General features: G+C 51.5%; 1 protein-coding gene across 4 annotated transcripts in view; it reads right to left on the bottom strand.

Moving 5' to 3' along the window:
* The window catches only part of RPH3A (rabphilin 3A), a 209,433-nt gene that overhangs the window by 79,303 nt on the left and 110,137 nt on the right, over nt 1-19,993 (bottom strand). Inside the window, exons 1-2 of one of the 4 annotated variants that reach the window (XM_016149765.2) lie at nt 5,487-5,949; nt 5,210-5,330 (exon numbers count right to left, since the gene is read on the bottom strand). The gene's annotated coding sequence lies outside the window, so the exon portion shown is untranslated. Of the gene's footprint in view, nt 1-1,921; nt 5,045-5,209; nt 5,331-5,486; nt 5,950-19,993 lie in introns of those variants that run through there. The other 3 variants (XM_016149760.2, XM_016149761.2, XM_016149763.2) reach the window with 3 other exon arrangements.

Here is a 19,993-nt window from a genome sequence, read left to right as displayed (position 1 = left end):
GAGAACCACTTGTGTTCCCTTAAGCCCCAGAGCCCCGGCCAGGCTTCTGATCGCTGCTGCCTTGCCACTGAGCCACCTGATGACCTAAGTCCCCGGGGCCACCCTGAGAAAGAAGCGCCCCCCTGGAGTGCCCTGAGGTTAGCAGGGACCGAGGTCAACCCTGAGAAACTGAAGGATGAGGCCGCAGGAAGAAAATGGCGTGTGTCAGGGAGGCGATGGGTCTGATTATTATTCTGCTCAGCCTCTTTGGGAATGATAGGAATGGGAGAACCTTGGCAAAGAGTCGGAGGCTCGCGACGCACCTACAACTGTTAGAACTAACGCCCGTGAAAGTGTTTTGCATTTCGAAAAAAGCTTCTTTAGAGCAGTGGAGGCTTGGAAACCATTGGTGCCAAGACCCTGCACTCAAGAGTTTACGACGGCTCAGGACTAGGGCGCAACTGAGAATTGGCATCTGGGGATCTTTACCCTCCAGAAGAATGCTTGCCTCTCTCTCTCTGCCTATGGCCCTCGCTTTTACCTGAAAGATTTGTATGTGCAAATTCCCCTCCTCGCTTCAAAAAAGCTCTCCTCTCACTTTGCAGAAGGGATCTTTACAACTCTTCCCCATTAAAGTGTAAATGACTCCCAAGGCTGGATGCATTACCCCACCCCAAAGCACCTGCTTTTTATCCAAGAGCAAAGCCTAAGACAAAGAAGGAAACCTTAATGACAGAATTTCAGATATCACTGAGCTGTTGAGGAGCGTCTAAGCCCTCTTTGTCCCACGCCTCAGAGGGCCACATTTTACAGGTAGCTACTTACTTTATTTAAGTCCCAAAGGGATTGTTGTTGTCACTATATTTCTCCCAATGCCCGCCATGGTTTCAGGCATACTGTAAGTACTCAATAAATGTGTGATGCACAAATAAATGTCAGTGAATGCTCTGGCAGGAAGACAGGCCTGTCGGGTGCCTGTAGCAGATCTGAGATGAAAGCCGAGTCCTTCCAAACTCCTCAGCAATGACTCATCGTTATCAAGGAACGTTAAGCGCCTACTGCATGCAGGCCTCTGGCTGGACCACAGGCCAAAGCACCTCCCCAAACGGACCTGGAGACTAGTCCATCAGCTGAAGTCTGTTTGTTTCTTTTCTTCTTCATTCATTCATGCATTCGAGTCATTGCTGAGCACCTGCTGTGTGCAGACCCTGACTCCGAAAGCAGAGGTGGCACAGCCGTGGCCTTTAAGGACCTCGTCTGTCGCACCTCCGGAGCCCCGTGCAGGAGCACCAGGGCAGGGACACCGGGGAAAGCTCAGGTCTCCCAGGAAAAGCGCACAGGCTCTGAGCTGGTGAGCCGCGATGATTCAGCAAAAGCCTCCCAGGATTTGAAGGAAGAAACTGCTCAGAAGAGCCCACGGGGTTTTTCCTGCTGGAGGCCTTCCCGCAGGGCCTGCTCGCCCCGCCCACACCACCCTGATCCTCGGGGCCTCGCGAGCTTTAAGGAAAAGAGGTCGGTACGCCCATTTCAAGGATGAAGAAACCGAGGTCCAGGGGCCCCCAGCCACTGCGTGAAAACCGCATAGGGAATAACTATGACTGGGCGTTCAGTCTCCAAACCACATCCTCTCTCTCCTGGGTCCCAGAGCTGCGTGCACTTCCTCTCCTCACCCCAATCTTATTTGGGTCAGGGGTGATTTCACCGTCGCCATCACCATCATCATCCCCATTGCTAACACTGGACACTCACTCCTTGCCAGGTTCGGCACTAAACACTTTGTAAGCATTAACTCTTAAAAGTCTCACAATTCCTTTGTTATCCCCACTTTGCAGGTGGAAAAATTGAGGCCCGGTGACACAACTAGAAAGTGCCCAGGCCAGGATCTGCACTCAGGAGCTCCGTTTCCAGAACCCACGTTCTCAGCCACCGCACCAAGAGATACCTTACTACGCCGGAGGAAACTGCGTCTCAGGGAGGTGAAGGATCTTGCCTGAAGTCACACACCACAGCAAGGACGTGTTGGAGTTGGGATTCAAACTCGGGTCTGCTGGCCCCTGGAGGCTCAAATGGCTGCTTACAGAGGCAGACGGGGAGGGGGGACAGGAGGGGCTGGCTCTGTGGGGCCTCCCTCGCTCTCCCAGCACACCGAGGATCTCCATCCTGGGCGGCTGCTGAATAACGTAAGCTCACCGGCTCCAGCCTCCCACCGCTCGTCCCGGGTTTATTTCTATCCAGGTTACAGCCACAGCGCTTAGCAGAAATAAACCGAGCTGTCGGCTTCTCATCGCCTTCACAGCAGCTCCTGATTCGTCTGCATTCACGACCAGCTCCCCACTCGAAGGAGACAGAGCTCGGAAGACAGGTCCATACGTCATAGTGGTTTTTTACTAGAAAGTCACAAACTCCCTATGACCCATATATAGAGAGGGAGTGGGTTAAATAAAGAGTGAATATCACATCCCACAAATAAACGCCCGGAGCAGCCGCCCTGACCAGAACAAACCGCCCTGGACAGGCGGCCAGGGTGCGCGCCGGCAGTGAGGGAAAAGGCCCAGCGAGCCGGGGAGACTGACCCTCCAGGCCCTGCAGGACCGCAGGGTCTCCGGCAGCTGCCTCCCTTCTGCCGGCGAGAAAGGCGAAGGTCCACATCTGCCTCCACTGCTGCGCTTCCCGGCAACCAGCGTGGGCTGCGAGGCGCTGCTGTCCTCCCCCCGCAGCCCAGCCTGGGTGCTGGAGCCAGGAGTGAGGGCCCGACACCTCGTCTTCATAGGGTGCTCTGCCATGACTTACTGTGTGGTCTCGGGCAAGCTGCCGCCCCTCTCTGCACCCCCCGCCCAAGGGGTTACACTAGACCAGAGGCTCTGAACTCGAGATGCTCAGGTGAGCATGAGGAAAGGTCCACAAACCCCCTGATGTTCGGTGTTCGTGTGAGCATACGTCTTTTCAGAGTAAAGGTTCTCAAAGGGGTCCTGGCTGCCGCCCCTGGGCAACGTCTCTCCAGGGCATTCGCGTCCTGCAAAAACCTGTATATCTATGCATCAGAGCCCAAAAATAAAGCAGAGCCCTCTCCGGCAGAGCACAGGAATCCAGAAACCTATCACAGTTCTCACATGAAACCACATCCATCCCAATGTACCCCAAACGGGGACTCCTTGACGCATGTGAGACATTTCCAAAGACAGTGCTTGCTAACTCTTTCTAGAAGCGTGCATGCACACACACATTTAGCACAGTCACAGAACCTCAGGGCTGGAAGGAGCTTTGGGGTCACCTAAACCGACTACCATATTGCAGATGGGAAAACTGAGGTCCAGACAGGGGAGACGGATCTGGGGCTGGAACCCAGGTCTAGGCTCATTCCAGAAGCTTCTGCTTCCTTCCTCCTGGTGCGCTACAATGCACCATTTCGAATGCGATGGGGGAGGGGTTGGGAGAGGCAGCCGTTCGGATCTTAGCCGCCCTCAAGGAAGTGAGGCTGGAAGACAGCAAGGAGACGTCTGAGAAGCACCTGCATGTGGACGGCCCAGTCCTGGCCACCGCGGCTGGGCTGCCGCGCACTGCACGGCTACGCCAGCCATGACGCTCGTACCGAATGGCGATGGGGCACTGAGGCAGCTGGGGTTCCCTCGATCCTCCCTCGGTTCACCCCAAACCTCCACGTAATCCAGCGAGTCAAGGGTTAACACTCAGCATGGCAGGAAACCTCTCAGACCCCAGACTTCAGGCCCGCAGCCATGGTCCAGTCTGACCAGTTGGCATCAATGTGTTAATCTATTTTAAATATCACCCACTGCCCGATCTGTGGCTCCTTATTTGTACCGAATTTTCTCATGTTTATCATCCACACTTAAGGCTTCTTAGGGGGGAAAACTAAGGCAACTTCCTCCTCAAGGTCACCCCGCGAGGGAAGCCTGGGATTTTGAGGACCAAGTCCTGGGCACTGACCACTGAGCCCCTCCCCCTCCGCCTCACACGTCCTGCCTGAGCAGGCAGATGCCCCGGGGTTGTGGCATCCCCACATGGCTGTGGGCTTGGAGAAAATGACTGAGTGGGCCCTGCTCACATTCCAGGCTCGCCAGTCTCTGAGGCCAGTGTTGAATTCCTCCCACCATCAGGAACAAGAACTTAAAGAGGAAATCCTTGGGGATGCAGAAGCCTGAAGTGACCCCTGAGGTAACGGCAAAGATGCCAACTATAAGGACATCAATTTCCGGAAAGGCAGACGTAATCGAAGCAGGAAAAAAAGAGAAATCCCCTTTTGATAAGTCACAGATTAGCAGCCAAGGCGTTTTAAAATTAAATGTGAGGTTTTGGATTCAGTTGCAAGGGACCTCCACTTCCCACTCACTAACAGGTTGGTACAGGCTTATCCCATCAGGATCTCAGGTAAAGAAATCAGAGCAGGGTGTGCTCTGTCCTGAAACAGATTTGAAGCTGGAGCCTGAATGGACCCCGTTCCCTTCTTTTCCTACTCTGAGATGGGCTCAAGGATGGAGTCGCCCCGGCTGGTGCCAGGAAGCATCTCCCATATAATCACTTACAGGTTACACCACCTGTGAAAATAAAACATCGTCTGCTCAGCAGGCAGCTGGCTCCTCTCCTCCAGCCCGCCCGGCCTCTCATTTCCAAGCAAAATGTGGTCCTTTCGTGGCTCCCAGGTCTCCCATCTCTGGAAGCTTAGTACAGCCAAGCTTGCGAAAAACCACAATTAAATTTCTCAGCTGTCCCTAGAATATGGTACAACCTGAGCCCTGTCCTATGCAAGCCTCACCTGGTGTGCCGAGGTGACCCTAGGCAAGGGTTAACCTCCCAGCCTCAGGTGACGCTCTGCCATCCAGAGCCAAGGTGCCCACCCACTAAATCGGAATACCCAGAGACCCTGCATGCCAGGCTGAACAGCCCCACAAAGGGTTAATTCGCCCAGAGAACTGCTGGCTACTTTCAACAGCTTCTGCTGTAAGGGAGAGGACAAATTTGGCAGAAGCCACAATTTTGATGGCAAAGTCTAAAACATGAGCATATTTCGCCCCCTCCCTGGGCGCTGAGCCAAAATCTAATTTGGCTTTGGGGTGCCGCTTAGGCAATCAAACACTGCAGCATGTGGGCAAATAAACATGGTCATTCCTCAACACCCCTCCCCCCCACCCCACTGGCTCATGTGCGCACCTCATCGCGACTGGGATTCCAGCGCCCCCGACCCATTTGCACACCTGAGAAGAATATCACTCACCACGACACAGGGGGATTGCGGGGGGTATGCGTGAGCCAAATTCCTGCCAACTCCTTCCTCCTCTGCCAGGTGGGAAGATGCTAACTCCCGATGACTTGGTTTGAAAGCTCAGCGAAGGTGCCTGAAAGAAAATTGTTCATTTGACTCTCTGACTCTTCCCAAAATAAAACCCAAGCACCAACACACACACACACACACACACACACGCACACACACACGCACACGCACACACCCCAACTACCCCGAAATCATGCAGGACCAAGATGAGAAAAAATACCACTGCCAGAGGAGAAAAGTCAGAGCCAGTGGTCAAGGCAAAGACGGCGGCTCTGTCAGACCGCCCTCCACATGGATGAAGGCTTTCTCTCTGTGAGCCCGACTCTCTCTCTATATTTCTCCCTTTCTCTTTTTCTCTCTTTCTCTCTGTCGTCCGCGCAGGCAACTCCGGGGAGCTGGCAGCAGACGAACCAATTGCTTCCCCGGTGCCTGAGTCAGTGGAGGCTGCCGCCACTGCTGCAAAACCCTGTGTGAGCAAAGGAGGGGGCAGCAGCTTCCTGGCGCCCGGGCACCGAGCCTGCCTCCCACCCGCGGTTTATGTGTGAGGTGCCTGGAGGAAGAGAGGTGGGAGGCCGGGAGGAGAGGCTGGGCGCCCAGATCCCAGCTGGTCAGAGCGGCAGTCAGGAGACTGGCGATCAGCACCGCGGACAGCGCTAAGACGTGGCGGAGGAGAGGATGGGCGGGAAGCGAACCCTCCCGGCGGCAGCGAAGTTAAGTTATTGGATGTTTAGAGGCGAGAAGGGGGAGTCCAGGGGAGGGAGGGAGACGGGACTTCGCCACATCACACAGTGAAGGCACCGGCAGCCTACCTACCACACACTTGTTCTAATATTGTCACTCACTCTCAAAGCAAAGGAGCTGTAACTTCGCAGCCCCTACACACATACACACACACACACACACACACACACACACACACACGCCCCCGGTCCTTCCATGCTCTTCTCCCACAACGTGGGAGCCTTCAAGTGGTTTTACCCCCCCCCCCAAAAAAAAAAATCAGCCCAGCCGACCTGCTCTTATCTACATTACTGCAGATTTTTGACCGGACCTCAGATACCTTGGAATTCAGAGCAGGAAAGATGAGGCACAGAAAATAGAAATTTCTACAGGGGAGGGTGGCTTAGTTGAACAGGCACTTGACAGGTTTCTGGGGACCGGGTATATGGGAACTAGCCCCCATATAACCTTGGAAAAGTCACTTAATGTCTCCAAGTCTCATCTATAAAGTGAGGATATGACTACTCGATTTTCCTAAAGATAGGAAGAGGTTAAAAAGCAACGATAAGAACGGCCTAGTGGTAAGCTGCTATGGTCCCGTGATCCATAACCTGTCCTGTGATTTATGCATTCTGACAGAGGAAGGAACTGATAGCCAGCCCAGGATGATATGTACCAGTCTCACCTTTCAGCATGTGCTTTGGGCAGAATGACGGGAGATTACAGGAAGTCTAAATCAGACAACTGAGCCTTGGCCAAAGACCCATCCCCAAAAGATCCAGACAGACCTTCTGAAGTGAAATTATTATATGGACAAGAACACATAACCATTAAAAGAAGAAACAGATGAAAAATTGATCCACATGGCTTCTAGTTCTAGATCTCACGGGTCCTATTCCTACTTACTATGGGGGAAAGGACAGGAAATCTCAAACGGACCTTCTCTGCAAACCGAAGGAAAATCCTCATTACTGGGGATTTAGACCCTCCTCGGATGGCCCACCGCGAGCTACCACATTTGTCACTTAATTTTCCCCTTGAAAAGTGGAACTTAAAATGTCAGAATCTTAAGAGGCCATTTAGAGCATCGCTTTATATATGATGGTGGTGGTGGTGGTCTTGATGGTGACCAGGGTCATGATTTTGATTGTGGTGATGATGGCAGCTATCGTTTACCGAGAACTCACTATGCTCCGGCCATTCTTCTAGAAACTTTACCTGTATCATCTTCTTGAATCCTCACCGTGACCCTTTGAGGGTACTATCCCCATTTTATAGATGAGGAAACTGAGACTCAAGAAATGAAGTCCCTTGCATAAGATTACACAGTACATGACAAACATAGGATTCAAACCCTAGGTTGTATGATTTCAAAACCCGTGCTTCAGAATGTGTTTCTCGCAGTCAAGTTCAAATCTCACTCTAGAATTTTTTGACAGGATCTCACTGAATCTTTTCTGAGAAGACCCTATATGACACAAGTTCAACCTCCTCAATTTACACATGGAGAGACTGAGGACCAGAGAGAGGCGGTGACTTGCCCAGAGCCGAAGACCTGGGAAGTAGCGGAGTTGAGCCTGGAACTCAGGCCTTGCAGATGCCAGGGCCTGTGTGTTCTAGTGCCTAGATAGTGCCAGGCACTTAACAGTCGCTCAATAAACACCTGAAGAGTGAGCCAAGAAGCCCAGAGAGAGACTAAAGTCCACAGGCTGCTGGTGTGGAATCAGAACCCAAGTAAATCCCAGGCCTTTTGGCTCCCAGTCCCGAGGGCTGCCTACTACCCCACCTCATGGCTTCCCTCGGCATTAGGCACGTGTTCTGGGAGGGTCTGTGATGAACTCGGATTTCCCTTAGGGAATAAAAATAGCGACCACCTGCTAAATGCCTAGACACCTACCATGCGTCGGGCAGTGGCTAAGCGCTTCACAGCTGTCTGCAGTCTTCATGACCACATGCAGCAGGTGCTATTACTGTCCAATTTCCAGACGAGAAGACAGGCTCGGACAGGTACAGCGAAGCCCTGAAGCTCACACAACCCGGAAGTGGCAGAGGAGGAATGCAAACCCAGGTCTGACTCCAAAGCCTGTGTTTTTGCTGCCCTGCTAGTTTTCTCTTAAACTGCGCCCCCGTCTCCCCGCCCCCCCCCCCCCGCCAAAGAGGCCTCAGTGGGAGTAAAAGGAGGCTCAAGTTGCTGCCCCCCTTCGCCCTCCGCCTCGACCCTGGTTTCAACTCAAGCTGTTGTGCTTTGAACTGTTTTGCATACTGGGCATCTGCCCAAGTCTTCATTGAAACAGGGCTTTGCAGCAAAATTAAAAAATGATATAATATGGTTGAAACCAGAGCTCTGCACCTTCCCTGGTGACCATGCCATCTAGGAACTAGGCGATCCAGGCCTGCCTTCTCAGGGGACTTCCCCCCCATCCCACCCTCCTCACCTTTGGCTACCATCTCCAAACCTCTCTTCGGTCCTGAGAGTCCCTCCGAGAGCCTGCTGCTGCTGTAGCCTCTAACAGTCTGCGGCGGGGAGCTGCCTGGAGCAGACGCCTCAAGGCTGAGCGGGGCAGGCTCTGTCCTCTCAAAGACCGAGCACTGAAAAAGAGATTTCTCGGGGCCCTGGATTCAGCGAGCGGCCCTGTCCTGTCATTGTTCTGTTGAGGCCAGTGGCAGCCCATGGAGACTCTCCAATGCCCCCAGGGAGGATGGGAAATGACGGTGGTGGTGATAATTCTAACAACATAGGCTCCCCACTGTGTCCTGGGCGACTCCTATGCGCCGTACTATTATATTATCCTCACAACAATCCTATGTGCTAAAATGGTAATTTATTTTCATTTTACCTAACGAGAAAACTGAGACTCTGACACCTAAAACAACTAGCCTGAGGCCATTTAGTTCATAAGTGGTGGGACTAGGAACTGAACTAAGGCCTTCCGAGTTTATGACTATTATGCTGTCTGACATCGCTAATTATAATTGTCTCTCTCACGGATTCTTGGTACTTATTATTCACTAGGTGACATGCTTTGTCATGCCAGCACTTTTCATGACTTATAATGGCACAATGAAGCTGTGTTACACTATTTACCCATCTCGGAGATGAGTAAATTAGACACAGAGAGGTTAGGTCACCTGCCCAAGGTGACACAGGTAGGAAGGAGGAGGCGGGGAGGGTGTGAATCTGAATTCAGATAGCTGAGAAAGAATGTTCCCATTTCGTTTGGCAAGTGAGACAAAAACATGGCCCCAAAAGATGTCCATGTCTGAATCCTCGGATGTGAATTTGTTGCCTTTCCTGGCAAATAGGACTTTATAGATATGATGAAGGTAGGGATGTTGAGATGGGGGTTTATCCTGGGTTATCTGTGTGGGCCCGATGTAGTCACAAGAGTCTTTATAGGGAAAGAGGGAGGCAGGAGGTTGGAGAGAGATAAGGATGGAGTGTCGTCGGGTGGGGGTGGGGAGAGAGAGGGGGAGAAAGATGCTGGGTGCTGGCCTTGTAGATGGAGGACGGCGCCACCAGCCAAGGAATGCGGGCGGCCTCTGGAAACTGGAAAAGGCGAGGAAACAGCTTCTCCCCTAGAGCCGCCACAGGAACACAGCTCTGCCGACGCCTCGGTTTCAGGACTTCTGACTTCCAGAACCGTAAGATAATAAATCCGTGTGGTTTAGAGCCACTGAGTTCGTTATTTGTTCCAGCGGCCACAGGAAACCACTACGGCAAGTCTGCCAGAGGACTGAAGGAGGAGGCGCCCACAGCACACCTCGGGGACCACGACTGAGCTCCCTCTTGGCCGGAGGATGCAATGTTTCAATCCCATCGCGGACTGTCCTAAACACTACCGTGTGCGTGTGTGCACGTGTACCTGCACACGTGTGCGAGCACGTGCACACAGAAGGAGGCGGCCCCAAGGGAAAGAACTGGTGCTAAGCTTTCCCCTGACCACCGGGCTCGGCTCCTTGGCTGGATGGGAGTGGCAGGCACGCTGTGCTTTGTTCCTCCCTGCTTCTCTTTTAAGAGCCTCCAGGGAAATGCTATCATCAGGAACACAAAAGGGAGGAAATGTCGCAGGAGCACGACTCACCCCAGGGGATCAGTCAAAGACAAAACAAGTAAATGGAGCAGAGAGAAAGGAGAGCAAGAGAAAGAGCAGGCGGGTCCCTGAAACCCGCCTATGTGCCCTGACGGACCTGGTCCCCTGGGACTGGAGCAAGTCTCAAGGATGCTCATTAGCCCCCTTAAAAACTGCGTAGTTACAGAGAAGACACTACGGGGCTGGGCGAGACAAGCATCGTTTATGAATCAGTCAGTTCACTGTTATCAGCAAGTCGCTGCTACGGGAAAAAGCCTGGGACCTGCCGTCTTGAGCTCTGAGCTACATTCTCGGCTCCCCAACTCACTAGCTGTGTGACCTTGGGCATGTCACATGCATGGTCTGAGCCTCAGTTCCTGCAACTATAAAACGGGACTGTGACACCTGCCACACCTTACCGGTGTGGCCAGGATGTCTCACTGAGCTAATGGATGTAAATGAGTGTTGTACACTCATTTGTTGTTGTACCATTCATTAAGCACCTACTGTGTGCCGGGCGTTTAACGAGACTCCTTTCCCCTTCGAGGAAGCATCCAGCCCAAAACTACCATAGGTGCTGGAGGAAGGAGCGTTGGCAGCAATAATGAACTGTTTGAAAGGCCAGGTTTTAGGGCAAGGCTGTCCAGGTTCCAATTCGTCCCTTCCACATACAAACTGTGTGGCCTGGAGGGAGTTACTAAACTTCTCTGTGCCTCAGTGTCCCTATCTGTGAAGTGGGGGACAAGAACAGTGCCTCCTCATACGGTCGTCATTAAGATCACATTAGCTAATAGAGGTAGAAGCACTTAGAACAGTGCCTGGCATGTAGGAAGCCCTACGTATACCATCTTAAGTTATTATTGTTATTGTGATTATTGAAGAAAATAATTTTGCAAAGAATGGTCCCCTTGTGCTAAGATACAAAAAAAAAATGATGCTAAGTGGTCTGTGGACACATATTTTTTTAAGGTTTAAATGTTACGTATTTGTTTTAAAGTGCACTAGAAAAATATTATATTTCCATTTCCAGTAGTGACATATTTTCTTTTCTGCAAATGAACTTGACGTGATCTAGGGCAAAATAAGTTTAATTTTTTCTCCTATTTCGAGCACCTCAATAGTATGATCAGCCCTGAAATCAGCCCTCTAGTTGTGCTGGGTTCCCCTAAACCCCCTCGCCTTAGCAAGCGTATCTCTCAGGGGGCGGCTTCCCAGTTACTCCAGTAAGTCCGGAAGCATGGTCTCACGCCAAGAAAGTAAAGGAAGCATGTAGGATCTTTCCTCTCCGAGGTCCTCTCCAGAGTGCACCTCTGGCCTATAACTTACTGAAGACTGGCCATGTGTGTGCCCTTTGCCTGAGCTCCTACAGCGTAGCCCAACCCTCCCGCCGGGTCCAGCCTGCATTGCAACCGGTTCTCCCGTTGGACTGGACATTCCAAGAACACGGTTCAGTCTCATGGATCTCTGAGTTCTCAGCGCCCGGAAAAAATGTGATGTTTGGTCAACGCTGAGTAAGTGAATTATCCTTAGAACTTTTGATGCTTGCATCTTTTATCTTACTGTAGGCTCAGGAAAGGGGCGTCTGACCACCCGGCCTTGCGTGTTGAGTTATCACAAGTGGGATAGGTCAGTAGTTCTCGGGATTCTGCGAGGAGCCCCATATCTTCACAATGCTGCTACCTCTGAATAATTTTAGGGAGACCTGGGCTGGTCCTCCATCCCAGACGATCAACACCAGAGCTGCCGGCCACAGGGGGAGAGCGGGGAGAGGCGGGATTGACATCTGCGCAGGCTGAACCTGCGAGGAAGGGCAGCTTGAAGAAAAAGCTCGGCTGTCCTGACACCCACCAAAGCGTTGAGGATGGAGGGGGCTGACATTTGCCAGAAGAATATACATTTCAAAAGGAGCTTAAAGCTCTGATGAGAAAAGAATGAATCCTCCCCCCCCTACAAAGAGGGGGTCCCAGGCACTGTGACTGGAGGTGGGGGGAGCAGGAGAGGTTAGGTCTTTCAAAGCACTCCTCCAAAAAGACCCCCTTGAACCCCGTTTCGCGTTTCCCTGGGAATGAATAAACCAGATTCTTCACTTCTGCTGGGGGCAGACGTCCGCCGGTGTCTCCCAGTCATTAGCTAGTGTTGGGGAAGAAGCAAAGGGAAATTCTGCTCCTCGTTTAGTGCCTTAGATAGTCACCAAACACCTAGCAGAATGACTGAGAGGAGCTGGCTTCGAGTCCCACCTCCTCTAGTCACTGGCTGTGTGACCTTGGGCAAGTCCCCGTACTTCTCGGTGACTGAGCATCCTCAGCTGTGAAATGGGGGTAATGATAACACCTACGTTATCAGTTTATGGGGATCATTCAACGAGGTAAAAGATGTAAAGGGCTTGGTACAGCCTGTGAAGTGCCTGGCGCAGAGTAAGTGCTCAACGCATTAGCTATTATTACTGTTCTCATTTCATCATTATTATTTTGTTTTTTTATCAATACCTTCTGCCAGATGCTGGGGATATTGAAATGAGTAAGATACCACCCTTCCACGCTACAGGCCAATAGGAGAGATAAAAAAAAAAAAAGAGGCCTCCGAATTACAGAACGGAGTGACAAGCGCTACGAAACACGCTATGGGGGGGACGCTCATTCCCGTCGTGTGCGCAAGGTGGGGCGAGGCTGAGCAAGGCACCTCCACGGGAGACCGGGGAAGCGGGCGGTGGGGGCGTGCCACGGGACTGACCTCTCAGCGCCCCGAGCGTTGCTTCTTCCCAGCTCCGGCCTTTGCTCCAACATCTGGGGAGCGTCTTTCCTCCAAGGAGATTTCTCGACATCACACTTATGTAATCCTAACAAGACACGACAGATATCCGGCAGGCCTGGGAAAGGGAGAGGCTGGTTCTCCCCACGAATCCCATTAGGCCGAGCAGACGAGGCAGGGGAAGTGCTGTGATAACGGGAAGAGGCTCCTTTCGGGCGGAGGACGAGCCGTCAGATTAGCCGACCGGCGGGGCGGGCGGCAAGGTAAATTGGCACCGCCTTCCTGGAGGGCGATTTTGCGCTATGTGTACAAAACCTTCGAAATCATGCACATTTACTGTGACTCACGAGAGTCTCTCATGGAATTTAACCTAAGGAAATAATTAGATGTATGCACGAAGATTATCGTCACAACATCGCTTATCATAATGACAAACGGGAAACAATCTAGGTGTCTAACGATAGGGGGTCACTTAAAAAAACTGGTATATTCCACACCAGGGTGATGAAGCCTCCGCACCGTGATACTGTCCATATTAAAAGGAAAAACTACAAAATGGTATGTATAGTCTGACCCCATTAATAAACATGGTCCCTGGGCTGACAGAAATAGTGGAAAGGCCCTTCTACATGCACATTCTCTTCCTCCTTCGAGGTCCTGGCGAGTCATTCATTTATTCACTCAACAAACATGCTGAGGGCCAACTTTTGGGCCAGATGCTAGGGATGCAGAAGGACGCAAAAGTGAAACCCTCCCTGTTCTTGCCAAGCTTAGAGACTCAAAGGTCACTTCCTCCAGGGAGACCTCTTTGATTATACCAGGCTGGAGAGAAGCTCTTTTCTGATCCCTGGTAGTTGCCCCCAAATTTATGAAGGATGATAACGGCAATCTCCCAAGACCTCAACTAAGTTCTTCACATGAAGGATATTGTTGAAAACTTACAGCAACCCTGGAAAGTAAATCTAGGACTGGTCCCCATTTCTCAGATGAGAAGACTGAGGCTCAGAGAGGATGAGATATTTGTTCAAATTCCCACATTAGCGAGTAACCAAGTGGGGACTCGGCCCACGTCTGTCTGACGTAAGAGTCCCCGCTCTTAAGCACAGTGTTTGTGTGGAACCCAAACAGAAGGGCCTGGAACAGGGCACCCATCTGCTCTCCCAGGAGCCTTTCCCAACTCCCCCTGACACAGCTGGACCCTCCTCTTCTCTGCCCGCACTACACATAATTCAGCCACCCCAACAGCCTGCCTCCTTCCATCATGGTCCCCAGTGTGAGGGAGGGAGACATCTGACCGCCCCAAACGGCAGGTTTAGTTGTCGTCGATGGATGTGTTGCAGTGAGGAGGATTCTGCAAGGAGCTCCCTGCCCTCCACTTGCTGGTCTCTGCAAACAAGTTTAGGACCTGGACGAGAACACCGTCCCAGGAGATCTGTGCTACGGTCGCTGGCCATGTCCACATCTCAGTCCCCTGAGCACAAGGGGACACATCTGTCTGAAGTACCTAAAGCAGTGTCTGGCACAGAATAAGCACCAAATAAATAGCTGATGAGTAAACGATTGACTGGATAAAAGGGACGCCATTTCTGCCCTATCTCCTGGATAAAAGTTTCTTTCTCTGACGTGGATACCTACAGCTCCCTGAGTTTTCCGCCATCACCATCACACCCTGGAAACTACAAAGAAACTGGCCAGAAAAGAAATTCAGGCCACTCACTCACCCAAGGTCCCTCTCATGGACTTGGGCCACCTGGAAGAGGAAACTTGAAGAGAGGAGGTCACAGTGGTGGGGGAGGTCAGCATGGGGGAGGTCAGCTGCAAGTCTCCTGCCCCAGAGCTGATGGCTCTAAGGCTGGAGTCTCATGGGACGTTCCTGTTCACTCAGCAAGCCTGGGACCCACACGCCAGCCCCTTCTAGCACAGGCAACGGAGGGAGAGAAAGTGCCAGGGGACCCGAGTCTGGCCGCACTTGAAAACGCCCACTGGTTTTTCACTGGACCCAAGTAAGTTCCAGAGGGTACTTTCCATAAGAATTTAAATATCATTCTCAAATCAACTTTGAGGGGCGTCAAAGCACAAAATCGGTTCTCCTCATTGGCCTTTCCTGATACTCCCATAATTCACTGCAGCAAAAGGGAGCAGAGGTTCTGAACCTCTCCATCCTCACCTGTAAAAATGAAGAAGATCTACTCCCCCAGATGCTAACAGGGATCAAAGGAGACGGAAGCACATGGAAGAACCCAGCATAGAGCCAAGTAAGCAGTAAGTGTTCAACGCATGTCTGCTGAATCTGAAGGCAATAAAAAACCACCACTAAAACAGCAATGTTCTCTGGAAGAAATACCTCTTGCCGGTCTAGCGAGATTATGTTTATGAGCCTGGTCCTAGCAGGGGAAAGAGACTGGAGAGAATGGACATAGGATAGGTACGTTTTGAAGGAAGAAGATAAAAACGAGGGATTATGATATGTTTTCTCAGAGATCAGGCCAAGGTGGGCTCCGAGAAGAGAGACATTAAGAGAGTGCTGGATCCACCGAGGGGAGGAGAGGGGGTCCAGACAAGAAATAGGAAGAGTAAGACGGACTAGCGGAAAGTCGGGCTGATCTCACTGAAGACCTCGGAGCGCAGCGGGAAGCGTGAGATGCAACATGAGGAGACCTGGGTCGGAGGCCTGAGCAATGATCGGCTCGGATTTGGTTGTAAGAGACAGAAACCCCCCGGGCACGGGTCTCCCGAGGTCTAGTCTCCAGCTTCTCCGCCACCAACAAACAACTCTTGTCTGGACGGCTGCCGTCGCTTCCTACAGTCCTGTCTCCGTATAGGGCATTCTCCACACCCAGCCAAAGATAAATCCTCAAACCCAAACCGGGACATGTCATTCCCTATATTGAACCCCCCTCCACCGTCTCCCCGATGCACTGAAGAAGGTTTCGCCGGGCCTGCAGGCCCTGCGTCGTCTGCCCCGCTCCTGCCGTAGGCCTCTTTGCCCTCGTCTCCCACTGTCTCCCCGCCACGTCACGCTCCAGCCTCAGGTCTTTCTGCCCCTTACCAAACACGCACGCTTGTCGTCACCTCGGGGCCCTTGCACCAGCCGTTCCTTCTGCCTGGATTGCGCTTCCTGTCCGTCGCGCGGCAGGTTTCCTGTTTGTCACTGAGGTCCCAGCTTAAGTCACTTCCTCAGAGGAACAGACCCCTGATCACTTCCCGCTCATTGTCTATTTTACTTTTCTGCACAGCACTTATTACCATGTGATGGGTGAGTGTTAATTTAAATAGATAGATAACGGATGGACGGACAGTTTCTCTTACTACAATATAAGTTCCATGAGCTCAGTCACGGCTGCATCCCCAGAACCTAAAATAGCGCCAAATATATACTAGATGCTTGATAAAAATTTGCTGGATACATGGATGCAGGGCTGATGGATGGACAGATGCAGCCAGGGACAGGCTATGAGATTTTCCAGGCATCGTACGATTGGCAGAAGGTTCCTCCCTCTGTTTGAGTGGCCTTTCCTTCTCTGTCTTGCCCCTTTTTAAATAGCTTTCTTATTTTGTAATGATTTCGGACTTACAGAAACGCTGTGAGTCCCCATATACCCTTCATTCATCTTCTCCTAATGTTACCATCTTACATGGCGCATCTGTCAAAAGGAAGAAATTAACATTGGCACAGTGCTATTAACTGACTTCGTTCGGATTTCACCAATGGCTTTTTTGGTCGTTCTAGGATCTGACACTGCATTTGGTCGTCACATCTCTTAGTCTCCTCCACTCGGTGACAGTTTCTCAGTCTTTCCCTATGTCGTCACCTTGATACTTTTGAAGAATAAGCATCAGGTATTTTGGAGACTGTTCTTGGGCTTGTCTGCTGAGTGTCACGATTAGAGCAGAGCTATGGATTTGGGGGGGGAGACTCCCATGGAGGTGAAATGTCCTTCTCATCACATTAGCGGGTACCTGTTATCAATGTGACTATCTCAGCCACGTTCCTTGGGTTGCATATGACCCGAGTCTTCTTGGCCCGGCATTTCCACGCCTCCGCTATCTGACCATAGACCCCGTGGCTCTGGATTTAGTGACTCGGCGGTGTCCGTAGGGCTGGGTGGGGCGGGGCAGAGCCACGCAGCACAGACACAGAGGAGAACCAGAGGGGCGGCGGATTCTTTTAAGAGAAGCTGCATCAGTTTTCTAGAGCTGCCTTGACACATCACCACCACCTGGATGGCTGAAACGACGGACTTATCCCCACACGGTTACGGAGACTAGAAGTCCAGTGTCGAGGTCTTGACGAGGCCATGCTTTCTCCTGCAGGGCCTGGAGAAGACTCCGTCCCACGCCTCTCCCCCAGGTTCTGACGGCTGCTGCCAGCACGCGCTGTGCCTTGGCTTGCGGGGGCGTCACTCCGGTCTCTGCCCCCTTCCTCCCAGTCTCTCCGCGTCCATGTCTTCATCTCTTCTGATGAAGACACCAGTCGTACTGGATTTAGGGCCAGCCCTGACCCAGTAGGACCTCATCTTAACCCAACTGATTGTATTTGCGAAGCCCCTGTTTTTAAATAAGTTTCCATTCTGAGGTTCCGGGTGGCTGGGGATTTGGAGGGATGCTCTTCCACTCAGTGCAGTGGGGTACGACAGGGAGGGGGGCAAAGGTCACGACCTGAGTCCCAGCTCGTCACCGCTAGTAGAGTGGCCTTGGACGAACCATTACCTCTCCCACCTCGCCTTTCCCACCTATAAAATGAGAGGCGGCGATGATGATATTATTTGTATCACAGGGTTCAGCTAAGCCACGAGCTACGACAGCACCTCTGAACCTATGACGAGCTACTTCATGCATTATTCTCTGCGGCGACCATGAGACTATGCCTTGCAGACCGCCAGCTACAGGGCGCTTCATTGACCGAGTGCCCCAGCTGCTGCTCTCTCGAATCCATTGGTGCAAACGAGGCCATTCTTCCCATGGGCTGCTTGCTCCCAGCCACTAACCGAGTGCAGCAGAGAAACTCAAACAAACCTAACCCCGGGAGACACAGGACGGACAGGGACCCTGGCAGGAGCACACCTCGGTGCCTGGCCGGAATGTCCTCAGACTGCACGGGAGCCTAGGATACTCCCGGCCAGCCCCTCTTCCCTCCCCCAGCCACCAGGGTCTGATGGCCCTGCAAGCCTTCCAGGCGCTCTTCCTATATTCTCCCATAAGTGCTTCCCCTAATTAAATCCTGGCACATTTAATCCCATCCTGGTGTTTGCGGACTGGAGGACCCAGACCAGCCCATTATCTCAAAAGATCACCGTCTCCTTTTGCCCAGTCAAGACACACTTGGTCCTGATTATCCTTCACATAAATCATCCTTCCTCCCTAGTTGGTCCATGAGGTCTGGGTGGAGCTATTGCCCGGCCTGACCCGTCCATCGATTTCATGCCCCGGGCTGCAACGTCTGGGACAGAGAAAGGCACGTGACCCGATGCGAGCCCGTGAGATCCCTGTCTGAAACTTTCACCGGCGGCCTCGCGAAGGAGGCATACCTTTCGCATGGGCTTGCCGAGCTGGTAAAACGTCAGCCTGGAGCTGCTGCGGAGGCATCTTCACCACCCTCCAGCCTGAGACTGACATCCACGCAAAAGAGCGACGTGGGAAACTGATTTCTGCCATTATTTGGGCACCTGGATCCAGCCATGCTTGAAGCTCCCGCACTTGTCTATGATGTGAGTCGATACATTCCTTTTTTTATTTTTTTATTTTTTTGCTCCAGCCTATTTGAGTTTTTCAACTAAAAAAATTAAACTCGTAATTTTCCTGGCACCATTCTTCAAAGCGAGGGCCAGAGGATGAGACTGTGGCTTCTGGAACTGCAGAGTCAAGTGAACTTCAAGGGCAGACAGAATGGATTCTTTTAATTCTACGTGTGAACTGCTTTCGGGGTGTCAGAAGGATTCAAGATAAAAAAGAAACAGCCAAGGAAGCATCGGTGGGAGCCAGTTTGGCTTTAGGCCGCTTTTTAAAGAAAGCCTCTCCGCAATTAGGATTTCCAAATATAATCCTTCTCATTCGACAGAACCCTGTACCTAGACAGCTACTGCTAAAAATAAGAGAAATGAAGACTGTCTTCTGACGAACCACAAACACATTTCATCTCCTGCTTTTCTTTTGTTTGGAGAAGGGATCAAAAGAAAGTATTTCCTCTCTTTTACAAAACTGAAACTTACGGGGATTTCTGTCAATAAATTCATTTTGCTCTTCTCCCTACATGTAGATTCTTTTTGCAAATGCTGGTGCCTCCTGTTTGGAAGAAAAGCTGCTGTCGGATCCATAATAAACCACCACTGAGGTTTATCCTACGTGGTGAAAAGCGTCTTGGCCATTCTTTGCTTGGCAATAAACAAGAGCCTCAATAAAGCCAAGACTCCATGGTCCTTTTTCTCTCAGCTCAATCTAAAGCATGTTCAGCCTGCCAAGACACCGTCGGCCGGACTACAGAATTTGGCAACTCTGCAGCCTGTGAGGCAGTCCCAACTTGAGGCTCGATCTATTTCTTTTGAAAATAAAAATAAATAATAAGCCATTATCATTTAGCTGGCGGCATCATTCATTAACGTGAGGTGACCAGCCCTCACTAGGCAATTACTTCCCTGTTCCCGAGTCAACATGGATGGCAAACGGAAGGTCTGTCTCATATCGGGAACCTTCTGCCCGTTTCGGAGGACAGTGTCTCCATCTCTGGCATGGCTTTGAAGGCAAAAAGCAAAGGCACCTACTTGTTCTTTAAATAGATCTCTGCTCTGGCCGCCTTGACAGCTAATGGCCAAAGGACACTAACACGCAGTGGCATCTGCGTTCACAAAATCGCGGAAGTTTTCCATCGACTGGCTTGCTCCTTTATGAAAAGGAAACGCAATCAGGCATGCACGAGGAAAACTGACGTGGGGACTGGAACCCAAGAACTGCACTGAGCAGACGCTCAGAGACGAGGAGGACTCGGACCAACGCTAATAAGATTAATAATCACAGCAGCAGCAGTGGAGGCTAATATTTGCAGAGCACCTCCTGCAAGCCTGGCTCAAAGTCACCGCTTTTATGTGCATGATCTCGCACTGAATTCTCACAATAACCCGAAGAAGTTGGTGCTAATATTATCTCTGCATAATGAGATGAGTTGCAAAAATGGCCCTAATTCTTGCTTTCTGTA

Source organism: Rousettus aegyptiacus, unplaced genomic scaffold, assembly GCF_014176215.1.
Source record: "Rousettus aegyptiacus isolate mRouAeg1 unplaced genomic scaffold, mRouAeg1.p scaffold_m13_p_5, whole genome shotgun sequence".
In the NCBI taxonomy this organism is placed as follows: domain Eukaryota; kingdom Metazoa; phylum Chordata; class Mammalia; order Chiroptera; family Pteropodidae; genus Rousettus; species Rousettus aegyptiacus.
This window is presented reverse-complemented; position numbering and strand designations above follow the sequence as displayed.